Raw genomic sequence first — 12,816 nt, forward strand, 5'->3', positions numbered from 1 at the left:
TCATTCAAAAAGTGCACATGAAGATTGAAGGGTGCATCTTACATTTTACTTTACTTGCAAGGTAACAGGTTAGCCTGCCAGTTTCATGGATGCTGGCAGATGACATGAGACTCTTGGACCAGAGACTCCCGGCAGTAACAGCCAGAGTATCATCATTTTCTTGTTGCCTGAGCCCTGTTTCACTCAGGGCAATGCCAAGGGAGCCACAGTAGATTGCACAGAGAAAAGGAATCCGAGTGTAACAAACCCAAATCCTTTACCATAGGCAGTAAGCAACCTCCCCCTTTGCTTCAGATGGATACACTATATCATCCAAGGTTGTTCACTATTCAGACATCCTTGAAAAGATACTCGGGAGAAATAGCAACTCCAAGTTCCATGAAGAATCGTCTCCACAATTTTATAATACATCGTATTCACATTAGTACCAGGCTCTGTCATAATGTTGATATAAATTCATAAATGGTAGACTGTAGAATAAGACATGCAAATTGAAAATGGCCCCTTCCCCGAGACTGGGAATTTGTTAAGATTTGGGGGTTAACCTTCACTTTCCAGGATGAAGGTCAGCTGTAACCAGCTTGTAGAATAGATATATTTTAGATATAAGATAGATGCCAGATAACTTTAATGTCTACTACATGATTAGCATACAGTAAGCATTTTAAGAATATGCTCATCATTGTTATTAGTTCCAGGCAAGGGTCAACAGTTTTTAGTTTCCTATTTTCCCGTTTCTGGACTCAATTTGCAAAGTTCTTCCCAAGATAGGTACATATTCTATTAGGTACATGTTCTATTGCCTCATTTGCTTTAAGCCTTTGCTCAAATGCTTATTTCTTGTGAGGCCTACCCTCATCTCCCCAGAGAAGTTATCACATTCTCGCCCATCTAGTCCCCATCCATTTTCCCCCTCTACCTTGTTAGCTTCTGTTACATATTTACGTATGTTTTATCTTCAGCTGAAATGAAAGTTCCACGAGGGTAGGGGTTTGTAGTCTACTTCACTGAATTTCCAGCCCCACATACTATACCAAGCCCAATAGGTGGTGCTCAGTAAATTTGTTAAATGAGAACTAGCTCAAGGAGATTAAATAGCTAGTCAGGATTTCATAATTAAGGCAGAATTGGTCAAACGCACGTCTTCTGACTTGAAGTCCATGACTATTTCCACTGTGCAGCACTGTCTTTCCTCAGCCTCTCCCTACCCTAAGGCCTTTAGGCAGGTCTAGGTTGGCTCTGCCCAAGAGCTGAGAGACCCCAGGAAAAGGAGGGAAGCAGAGAAGGGAGAACTGTGAGGCCAGGCTAAGGCTGAAGGACGGGTCAGCCTCACAGGTAAGCACATCAGGAAGCAGATCACCTGATCCACCTGTATCTGTGTGAGCCAGCCTCCTGGGCTAATAACACAGATGCATTTCTCCGAGGCCTGGCAACGCGAACTGTCAGAAGTCTAATCTCTCCAAGTCAGGACTGCTCAGAGTAATAAACACTTTATAGAGAATTTTCATCTACAAAGCAATTTATAAAACTCTTACAAAGGAATCCTCTTAGGATTCCCAGGATGTGGGCAAGGTACAGACAGCAGAACTTGAAAATAATGAAGACAGCAAAAAGGTCTCATGAGACGGCTGGAGGAAGCCCAGAAAAGCTTACCTTGTTCCGAGCTTCCACACGTTCCCATTGCTGCTAACAGCTTTTAGGAGTGCCTCACCTTCAGTCTGTGTATCCTCCAGTCAGTGATAAATGTTGCCAAGCATTCCACACTTCAGATTTACCCTCCCCCTGCCCCCAATAGCACAGCTGTGTATATACATACACGTACCCATATATACATGTACTCTAAGTAAATGACCCAAAAAGGTTTTTGCCTTGAATCCAATAGTTCTGAACTGTAAGATAGCCACTAGACATGTCTATCGCTATTTAAAGGTCCTATCTCCCTGGACGATGGCATTTCAAAGGGTTAGCTCCCTGGTTCTTGGGAAAGACATTCCTAGTTGTAAGACTTGCAAGAGGCTTTTTAAAAGATTTAAAGCCCAAAGCCAGAGAAAGAATTTACAACTTTACAAAAGAAAATACTCTAAGAGAAGGGAAGGGAATGTCTCTTCCCTTATTTGTAATAAGGAGTATTTATCCTCTTGCTTTTAATTTGTATTTGCCCTTAAAGTCCATACAGGTAATATGCTAACTCAAAGTTGTATGACCATTTATAATGTGACTGTATTTGACTAATTGCTGGGAAAATAAGTCTGAATTAAAGAACCTAAGTTACAGATTTTAAAAGAAACTTTTACTCTCAAACATACATGGTAAAACAGGGTTATACCAAAGAAACTGTCAGTATAGAGGTCCTTGATATTTTCTTTGAGGATTAAATTGAGAACTTGTATAGTGATTTAAGTCATTTACCCGGAAAGGACCAACAAGTGCTTAAAAGCATTCTACTCTTTAATATTTCCACCAATAACTTGTTTTATTTGTAGAACAAATGTCATTTTATAAGTAGTACCAGTATTTTTCTACATAGTCCAAAATAGGGATATTCAAATAAAGTGTTATAATGAACCAAGCAAAGAACTTAAATTTTCCTTGGGTGTATTGCCTTACTATAGTTCTTTGCCTCATGTGTTGTGCTATTGAAAATGTTGCATATAACAATCATATGCTCTCACCAGCTTCCATTATAACTTAGGAAAACTAACCCCTATACTATTTTATTAAAAAGTTGGATTTCAGTACTTGATAAGATTCACAATCAAGAAAATCATACCATTATCTACGTCAAGGAAAAGTCAGCTGTGGTCTCCACGTACTCTGTATATTTCATTCTCATAAAATGCCTTCATGGTAATCAGCTGGTCACAAAGGTGCCAAAATTGTTTATATACTCATTAATACATACACCTATTAACCCAGTTAATTTGTAGATGAACACTTGAGTGTTTAAACCACCACAGGTTTGATTCATTATTCAAGGGAATTGAGAGGTAGGAGCTATGTAAGTAAAGACCTTTTAATAACTTCTCAATGGCTTCCCATCTCCCTTAGGATGGCTGTGAAATGCTTTCCTTAGGCTTAAATGCTAAATAAGTCCTTCTGCCCTCAGGCACCTGCCCATTTCTCCACCCTCACTTCACCTCACTTGCACCTTATCTCCCTTAGGACGGGCCTACTCTTCCCCCAGTTACTAGACTCTTCGGCTTCAGGGTTGAAATATCATTTCCGACCACACCCACCCACCCTTCACTTCTTACTCCTTCCTGTAGGCCTTGCCTCCAAGTTCTGTAAAGTGGAGTATTTCACCAGCGAATTTCTTACCAATTAGAGGACACTCTTAGGAGTTAACTGACCCAACAGATGTTGTAAGTTGTCTTACAAAGACTTCATTTAATAGGAGTCACTGACAACTGCATCTCCCAATCAAGGGTAAGCCAGTTTTTATTTCCCCATTTCTCTTACCTATTTGGGTGGTTTCTCTTTGGGGGCCTCCATGTCCCTCAGAGCCACCCTGGATCTATCCCAAAGTTATACAGTACTTTTTTCCCTGTTAATTTTCCTTGTCCTGCTTATATTTTATTAAACTTGATAGCATAGTTTGCCTTCCCTAATACATTAATGTGCATAGAGCGTATCTTACACAGTGCTTACCTCTATTCTTAGATTGTGGTACCTACAGAATAGGCCCTTAATGACTCAACACACGGGGGAAAAAAATGTTCTTTCAAGGAGCTACTTGCTGTGAGTCATCTCCTCTAAAGTGTGAAATGCTTAAATTGATTGATTCAAAACCATATGCATTGCCTATATACTGTGCACCAACTGCTGGGTTGAAGTACACTTACAGAAGGTACAATAATTTAATTCATTGTAATAGTCAGATCTGACAAGGAACTTCTTTGCTGTCATCTGGTTCTCTATTTTGCATCCTTGCACAGGGGTCATTTTGAAGTCCGCAGCTAATTTCTTATGTCAGAAATTAGTAGGATCCTGCCCCATCTCCCAGGAACTAAAGGGCAGGCAACAGCAAGGCAGCCTATTTTTGTCTTCTAAAGGGGGCTTGTCCCCACATGTATCCAGTATTCCTCATTACCTTGGGCTCTTTGGCAATAGGCAAAGGCATAAAACAAACTGACTTCAGTTCGGTAATTAGTGATCCAGGAAGTCTGGGCAATAGAGATTAAGCCAGAGAAGGAACGTCCTGTTCAGAGTTGTTAGAGGCGCACAAATGGGCTTTTCCACCTCTGCAAAGTAGCACTTGGAGGAGGGGAAATTTCTCCAGAATAATTCATTCCATCTGCTTCAGCCCCTACAGGACTTCTATTTGGGATAAGGTTTTTGTTGATAAGAGCTAATGGGTTCTAAGTTATCACCCCCTCCAGAAATGGGTGCATTTTAAGTAGAGAGCGCCAGAAAGATCAAGACGTGCGATATAAAGAAATGAATCTGTGATGGGAAAATTGGGGGAAGGTGGGAGAGAATTTGAAAACAGACCTTTCTATGTCTCCCAAACTACATCACAAGGGCAAGTTTACTCCGTGGCCCACAGCTGATTGGGGATGGGGGAGGGGTGGTGGAAAGAGCTGTGTTGGTATTTGTTGCCGGGTCATGTGTCTAGAGGTACTGAAAATTTAATCATGGTTTTGGGGATAAGGGAAGGACATTTTTCACAATCTAAAAGTATGTCAGTGAGAAGGAAGCTGCTTAGGAGAAAAAATAAAATAAAATCATATCCTTTGGAATCCCAAACTCCAAGTTTCAGAAATGCTAACACTCAATAGGATTTCATCTTTTTCTCCTTTTCTTGCTGCTAAGCTTTTCTCCTCCATTTGGCTCTGAACCTGGTTGCTTTCCTTCACTTTATCATTTTGGTTCAGTTTCCTACCAGCTGTTATGAAATGACTAGGACCTTTTAAAGGGATAAATTCCTATTTTTGCATTTCTGCCTACAACAAAAACATCCGGTGATTCTAATATTAAGTAATCAACCTTTCAACATGGTGATTAAAAGACATATATCTGAATTTGCATTCATTTGTAGAAATTCTTCCCGGGAGCCATTCATTTTTCATCAAGTTCCCTGTGCTTTCCATTACTTCCTTCCATCTCCCTGTGGTCAACCTGCCCGAGTAAGCAGCTCTATTTCACTCCAATCTCTTGCTCGGCAAATGCAAGACCATTAGCAAATGTTAATAATAGTAACCCATCAGACTTCATTATTTCAGTAATGGAATCTGTCAAGGTCAGCCACCGATAGCTGTTAATGACCACTTTGTTAATAAATAGGGGCTAACTGCAACAGTATTCATTTTAAGCAAATAAAATATGTTCCGATTAAGAATTCATTCTGCCTGGTTGGAATCCAATTAAGCCAGCTTCTGGAGAAAGGCTCACTCAGGATCTCTCTGCTTAAGAATATAGTCAGAGAGACAACATAGTATAAGTTGGACTTCTTTCCATAAGGCTCTTCCTCTCTTTGGAAGCAGTAGAGCTTTCCTTCATCCTAAAGAAAATAAAGGAGAACGCTCTGCAATCCTCCTTTGCCACAGACCTCCCCATCTCAGGCCCGAACACAAACCTACACCCACACCCCCTCCCCGCCAATTTACCATAACTGGCACCATGGTTTTGCTTTAATTTGTTCACGTTACCATTGGGGATTTCTTAATTAGTATGGAGGTTTCCATGTATTATATGGGAACATAAAGTAGACTTAGACCTCAGATTAGAAGTCCAGCCAGGGGAACAGTCAAAATATTTAGTACCCTTTATGACACAGACACCAACCCAGGACCCTATAGTACAGTGAGAGACAAATATGTAAACAAAATATAATTTGAAGCCGATAAAAGTGCTATGAACAAACAGAACATAGTACCACGATAGTAGTAATGGTAATTATTTAGAGAAGATGTTCAGAAAAAGCTTTTCATTTTTATAGCAGCTGCAACTTGGAAACTGAGTAGCCATACAGGAACATCTCGAGGCCTTGGACAAATTATTAAAAACCTTTGGGTCTTAATTTCTTTTTTCCCGTAGTATTTTTTTTTTACCCTGCATGTTGAGTATTGCTGTCTCCTTAGAGAAAAGCAGTTTTTCAGAGTGAAAAAATTCCTGAGCCTTAATATTGAGAAAAGGATAATGTGACATCACTACAAATACTTTACTGCAGATCAAAGTTACAATTGTTTCTTGTAGTGAACAAGAATTCCAGTCTTTTAACAACTCATGGCTTCAGTAGAATGAGGAACCAAGGGTTATGGCCCATCTATCCTGCTTTTCTCCATAGCTGCTCCTTCTCTTCACCAATCTTGTCTAACTTATCAAGTGGCCAAGTCAGAATCCTGAGCATCATTCTTGCCATTTTCCTTACCTCCCAGAGTCCATGGTCCTGTCTATTATTTCTATTGCCTCAATATCACCTGATTTCATTCCTTTATCTCCACCCCCTCTGCCTCCGCATTCATCTGAGACTTTACCTTTTTTTTTTTTTTTGCGGTACGCGAGCCTCTCACTGTTGTGGCCTCTCCCGTTGCGGAGCACAGGCTCCGGACGCGCAGGCTCAGCGGCCATGGCGCACGGGCCCAGCCGCTCCGCGGCATGTGGGATCTTCCCGGACCGGGGCACGAACCCATGACCCCTGCATCGGCAGGCGGGAACCCATGTCCCCTGCATTGGCAGGCAGACTCTCAGCCACTGCGCCACCAGGGAAGCCCGACTTTACCTTTTGACAGGAATCGTGCTATATTCTCTCAAGTGGTCTTATTCCCATTTCTAGTTCATACTCATGTTAGTGCCCAGCCTAATTTGTAAAGCACAAATACAACCAGGTCTATCCTCTGCCTGGAATCTTATTGGCTCCTTCCTAGTTCCTTGTGCATAAAGCATGACATGGAAGGCTTATCAAGAATTCTCACAGAATGGTGGCCACCATGAAGAAGGCGGCTGCAGAGGATGTCTATGTTACTTTTGAAGATCAACAAAAGATAAACAGATTTGCACAGAATGCAAACAGATTCAGAGCTGAAGGAAGAAAGAGAAGTAAAAAAGAAACAACTCCAGAATTTAGAAGATGCTTGTGAGGACATCATGCTTGCAGACAACGACTGCTTACTGATACCTTATCAGATTTGTGATGTTTCCATTAGCCATTCTGAAGAAGAAACACAAGACATGTTAGAAGCAAAGAAAAATTTGCAAGAAGAAACTGACACCTTAGAATCCAGAATGGAATCAATTCAGCAGGTGTTAGCAGATTTGAAAGTAGTTATATGCAAAATATGGAAGTAGCAAACCTTGAAGCTGATGAAAGTTAAACATTTTATAATACTTTTAAAAATGTTTAATAAACTTGAATATTCTTTAAAATAATTTCCCTTCTCCAAATGATGTGGAAAGCAAAATTTTTTAAATTTTCATTTATTTAATGGAAACTTGCCTATTTTCAGGTCTTGCTTATTTATACTTTTAAAAGAAGACAGTATTCATCTATGTATTTTGCATAACAATTATATCAAGTGTAGGGGCTTTGTCATGTTATTAAAATCAGTTAAGCAATCATTTACGTTTCTGTATCATTTAGAATATTTGTTCAATTTTTATTACACGAAAATTTAACAGTTAAAAATTATTCTCTGCCTTTCTACTCCATCTCAACCCTGTTATGCTACCGGCAACTCCTCATTGCGTCCTAGTCTCTTTCCTCAGGATGCTTCCTCTCTGGAGCATCTTCCCCTTCTTTATTACGACCACTACTGTTCACCCTTCAAGACTCAGCTCGGCACTCATTTCTTCCTAGAGTCCTCCCCTGACAGCTGTCTGAAGGGCTTGTCCTGGAGGAATCCTTAGCACCTTCCTTGTCCAGACCCATATCTGTTTACCAAGAAGCTCCAAATCAATGTGTCCAAAACTGACTTATTACTACTTTCTCCCTAAAACTTGTTTTCTATTTCAGGTTCCACACCACAAAGCTAAAAACCTTCAGTCTTCATTTTTCTTCCTGTACCCACACCTAATCACTAAGTTCCACCAACTCTCTTAATGTCTTATGAATCCCCCACTTTTCTCTGTCCCCACTGCTGTCTGTCACTTTCTCACCTTGTGTACTGCATCAGCCTCTTTACTGGTCTAGCTCCCTTCTAATCCATTTCACACTGCCAGACCTTCCATCCGATCATTTCCACTCTCCGCCTTAAGTCATTTAATGGCTGCCCATCGCCCTCAGGATAAAGTTAAAACTTCTCCAGATGGCTCACAAGGCCCTTCAAGATATAGCTCTTGCATACCTCTTCCGGCTCATCTCTCTCTGGAGGATCCTTACCTCATATTGAATTACTTTCAGTTCTTATGTGCTGTGCTTTCTTGTCTCTAGGGAATGTATCCAATTTGTCTGGATAAAGCCTCATTTTCGAGGTCTCGGTTTTTGATCCCTTTCTACAGAAAGTTTTCTTGATCTGTCCCCAAATCCAAGTGCCCTTCTGTGCCCCTCATTGTAGCCTGAAACTGCTGCTACCCTAGGATGTATTACCCTGTTAGTAATGCTTTCTACTGAACTGTAAACTCTGATGTCAGCGACTGTTTCGGCCAAGGTTGTATCGTTAGTGCTCAGCATTATTCCTGACACTTAGGAGACATTCAAAAATTATTTTCCGGGCTTCCCTGGTGGCGCAGCGGTTGCACGTCCGCTTGCCGATGCAGGGGAACCGGGTTCGCGCCCCGGTCTGGGAGGATCCCACATGCCTCGGAGCGGCTGGGCCCGTGAGCCATGGCCGCTGGGCCTGCGCGTCTGGAGCCTGTCCTCCGCAACGGGAGAGGCCACAGCAGAGGGAGGCCCGCATACCATAAAAAAAAAAAAAAAAAAAAATTATTTTACCCATGAATAAGTAGTTAATGATATCCCTTTAAGTTACAAGCCTTTTCATAAGAAACCCTGATCCCAGGATGAAAGTACTGTGAGAGAGCATATATAAGAACCACCATACTAGATATACCAGTAGCCCCGTTCGCCCTAGTATTTTGTACTAAGAGTTGAACAGGCTCCACTAGAGAAACGCAAGCTGATCTTACCTTTCACAAACTTTAAAGGTATATATAAGTCTCGTACTGACTTAACAGATCGATCTTCCATAAGGTAGAGGGCTAGCCATCCCCCCAGCCATTTAGAAGACTCATTTCTATTCAAAACCCTGCTGCAATTTTTATCTCGAGTTCCATAAGCTCATAGTGAGGTAACATTCCTACGTCTTTACTTCCTACCTGTCTTTGTTGGGGAAAAGAGAGGTTAAGTAATTAGGTTTATTGAGAATTCACTGGAAAGATAAAGTTGTACCTAGTGTTTGCATTTATTTCAAGTCTTTTCTAAATTGCCTATTAGGTTGATTAGAAAGCCATGAGGGATTACTGTTTTGCTTTATTTTAATGAGGGATTTTTAGAGAAAAACTATTCAAATTGGGTACTCTTAAAAGGAGGATAAGAATCATATTAGCAGGACACAAATGCCTGAATCTTGTTTTTAAACCCACAGTTAAGTGTTTAGAACACTGTCAGTTTTCCAAGAGAAATGTATAACCAGAGAATGAAGCAGGACAAAGGATTGCTTTGTTCTACCCCTTTTGTCCTAAATCCAGTCTCTTATCTTGAATGTCAAGAATATACCAGCAAGGAAGAGTTATAAGTATCAGATGGTGGTAGCCAGAGGAAAGACCATTTGCCCCAGTGCCCACGGTTGTTTAAGACCTTTGGTAACTCTTACTTCTAGAGCCTCCACCCACATCATCTTAAACATGTATGTTCAATGTGGCATATTGATGTAGCCAGGTCAGCTCTGATAGTTAGATGTTACATTGTATCGACACTTACATGTTTATTTGGAAAACGTTACATATGTGTTTGGGATTTTTTCCAGATCTTAAAATTTTCACAGGCCCTTCAGAACACCAAAATGTCCCCACCTGCCACCCCACCTCAGACCATTTTAGGGAAAGCAAGCTTTGGAGTTCTGTCCCTTGTTATAGTTTGTCTGGCTACATGTAATAAAGAGCATCCACAGAAGCATAAGCAAAAGCCAAAGAAAACGGCGGCCAGGATATCTCCCAGCTGGGAGCCCCTTCACACTCCAGACAAGGGAAGAAGTGGAAATGCGAGCCCCCCTCCCACCCTAATGAGATTTATTTAGGGTCTCACACAAGAAAAAAGTTAGGTTGGATCATGTGAAACTGTACTTTCTGCAGGTCAAAGGCAGCCAAGTATCAGCCTTCTTCATGTTTCAACCTAATAACTCAATGAGTGTCCTTGAATCCGACCAATCCATAGCATCACTTCTCCGAGGAGGTAGAGTGAAGGAAAGAGGGTGTACTAGTTTCCTAGACTGCCATACCAAATGCCGCAGACTGGGCGACTCCAACAGAAATGTATTGTTTCACAGTTCTGGAAGCTAGAAGGCCAAAATAAAAGCATCGGCAGGGTTGGTTCTTTCTGAAGGCTGTGAGGGAGAGTCTGCTCCATGGCTCTCTCCCAGCTTCTGGTGTTTTGCTGACAATCCTTTGCATTCTCATCTTGATAGATGCACCACCCAATTTCTACCTTAATCTTCATGCAACGTTATCCCTGTTTCTCTGCACCCTAATTTCCCCTTTTTATAAGGTCACCAGTCATACCGGATTAGGGCTCATTCTCATGACCTTATTTTAACTTGATCATCAACAAAAACTATTTTCAAATAAGGTCACATTCACAGATACCGGGAATTAGGACTTCACCATCTTTTCCAGGAATACCCTTCAACTAAAACCGGGGGTTGCGGATGGGTGGCAGGGGAGAGTGGGACGTAATCTATGATCTTAACCAAACGCTGTGATCTGTTTTTCCCTTAATCAAATGTTAATTACATGATCACATCCCTGAACCTAGGGAGTCTCTGCTGACTTCTTTTTATTAGTGACGTACACCATAAAATCCCCGGGAAAATTTCAGCCTAGAAAGAGTTGAAGTCAGGTAGGGCCCGACCTGGAATAGTGATATTTTATTCTAATAGAGGCAAAAAAAAAAAAAAAAAAAAGACAAAAGAAAAACAGACCACCACTGGAATTCCTGACAATAAAAGTCAATTCTAGCAGCTTCTACCTCAAGCCAGTACAAGCCTGAAACGAGCTAAATTGTATGAGCTCTATTATGTGCCCCTCTTATAGGCTAACAGAGGAGTCTAACGAAGTTTTAACAGAGTCTAAAAGCAATCGTAACAGATGAGACTACTAAAAGTATGGCTCACAGCTACGGAGGAATTCCTAAGCCTTTGATATTTGTAACACCACCTGCTAGACGATTCTCTTATTCTCAGAGCATTGATCCTCCGGTCACACATCCGTTAATGAATGTTTCTGTCCTATTCACATCACAAGAGTTCAAGTTCAGCTAACATCTGTGAGCATCTCCTAAAAGATGTCACTGGGGACCTTGCCACTTTCTCTCATTTAATCCTCACAACAACTCGGAGGGATAAACTTTGTTAGGAAAAAAAATCAAATCCCAGACTTGACACTGTGTCCAGAGCCCTCCCCCTACAATTTGATAATGTTCTGAAGGAAAAATATATGCGCTGCTGATGACCAGGACCCTTCTGGCTTAGTTCCTCAGGCTGGTTTCCCTTTAGTCTTCCAGGTTGAAAAGCAAAAAAGGGCCTCCAGGTGCTATGACAAAGGCAGATTCACTGGGACTGCAGACTACTTCTTCTAAACCTAACAGAAGAGGGGAATTGGGGAATCAGAGAACTAGCATAAAAGCTATGAAAAAACCTCTAGGAGGGCTTCCCTGGTGGCACAGTGGTTGAGAGTCCACCTGCCGATGCAGGGGACGCGGGTTCGCGCCCCGGTCCGGGAAGATCCCACATGCCGCGGAGCGGCTGGGCCCGTGAGCCGTGGCCGCTGAGCCTGCGCGTCCGGAGCCTGCGTTCCGCAACGGGAGAGGCCACAGCGGTGAGAGGCCCGCGTACCGCCAAAAAAACAAAAAACAAAACAAAAAAAAAACAAAAAAAAAAACTCTAGGAAAACAGAAGGTGATCAGGGCCACACGTGGGAGACACATAACCCAGAGGGGAAAAGCGCTGAGAGCCACAGACAGCATAGTGGGCTCGCCGTTAGAGCCACTGCCCTTGGCAGGGACTGCTCGCCTGGTGACCAAACAGAGACACAGCAACCTTGGCTGGTACCTCCTCCAGCCGGTGGGCTAAGTTCAGGCCAGGGCTGCAGCTCTTGGCCTTGGCAGCACATAAGGATCACCTGTGGAGTTTTAAAAACCTTCTGTCCTAGGCCTCACCTGGGGCTCAAAGTCAGACTATAGGTTCAGTCCAGGTGTTAGTATTTTAAAGCTCCGAGGTCGTTCCAATGTGCTCCAAGGTGGAGAACCGCGGAATCAAAGCACAGAGAAAGGGAAGGAGCAGCCAGCTGGCCCCTGAGCTTTCTCTTCTCCTGCCTCCTCCCAGCCCAAGGGATAGGGGATTGGGGGCTAGAGCAGCAGCCCACGCAGGTGCCGTGGGGGCATCCAGGCAGGATGTGGGCAAATGGGGGGGGTCTCTGAGCCCACATTTTAATGCTAGAGGTCCTCTGCCCTAAGGTCCATCCTCCCCCCCGCCCCCCGCATACACTCACCAGGAAGCACACAGGCTAGGGCGCGAGCCGTAAAACCCCTCCTCCTGCTGTTCACGATCAGCTGTGGCAGCTTAAAACCTCAGCACAAACTCAAGAAAAAATACTTAGGCCTACGAGAAGCAAATCTATAAACGAAATACTAGTAGCCCAACCTTTACCCGACAATTCAGAAGTAAC

At 42.5% G+C, this 12,816-nt stretch overlaps 1 protein-coding gene and 1 pseudogene across 1 annotated transcript in view; both read left to right on the forward strand.

Moving 5' to 3' along the window:
- The window catches only part of HTR2A (5-hydroxytryptamine receptor 2A), a 62,973-nt gene that overhangs the window by 28,200 nt on the left and 21,957 nt on the right, over window positions 1-12,816 (forward strand). The gene's annotated exons all lie outside the window — the stretch shown is intronic.
- On the forward strand, window positions 6,918-7,313 carry LOC102994491 (prefoldin subunit 4-like; annotated as a pseudogene).

Source organism: Physeter macrocephalus, chromosome 13 (genome assembly GCF_002837175.3).
Source record: "Physeter macrocephalus isolate SW-GA chromosome 13, ASM283717v5, whole genome shotgun sequence".
NCBI classification, from domain to species: Eukaryota; Metazoa; Chordata; class Mammalia; order Artiodactyla; family Physeteridae; genus Physeter; species Physeter macrocephalus.